The following is a 271-nucleotide window of genomic DNA, read 5'->3' on the forward strand; positions in this document are numbered from 1 at the left end:
ATGCTCATGCACTGCAACACAGGTATGCTGCTGCTGCTGCTGTTGCTGCTGCTGCAGTTGCAGTTGCTGCTGCTGCTGCAGTTGCAGTTGCTGCTGCTGCTGCAGTTGCAGTTGCTGCTGCTGCAGTTGTTGCTGCTGCAGTTGATGGCTGTATGACGATGAATCCACGCAGCAGAAGCAGCTGCTGTTCCCCCCCTTGCAACATGCACTTAACCCTGCAGTTGCTGCTGCTGCTGCTGCTGTTGCTGCTGCTGCTGCTGCTGCTGCTGCT

The 271-nt window shown here is 56.8% G+C and overlaps 1 protein-coding gene across 1 annotated transcript in view; it reads left to right on the forward strand.

Annotated features, from left to right (window-relative positions):
- EMH_0072190 (uncharacterized protein) overlaps window positions 1-271 on the forward strand; it is a gene marked incomplete at both ends in the record, with an annotated part of 4,546 nt that overhangs the window by 2,321 nt on the left and 1,954 nt on the right. The gene's annotated exons all lie outside the window — the stretch shown is intronic.

This window comes from Eimeria mitis, genomic scaffold, assembly GCF_000499745.2.
Source record: "Eimeria mitis Houghton genomic scaffold, Emh_scaff4070, whole genome shotgun sequence".
Taxonomy (NCBI): domain Eukaryota; phylum Apicomplexa; class Conoidasida; order Eucoccidiorida; family Eimeriidae; genus Eimeria; species Eimeria mitis.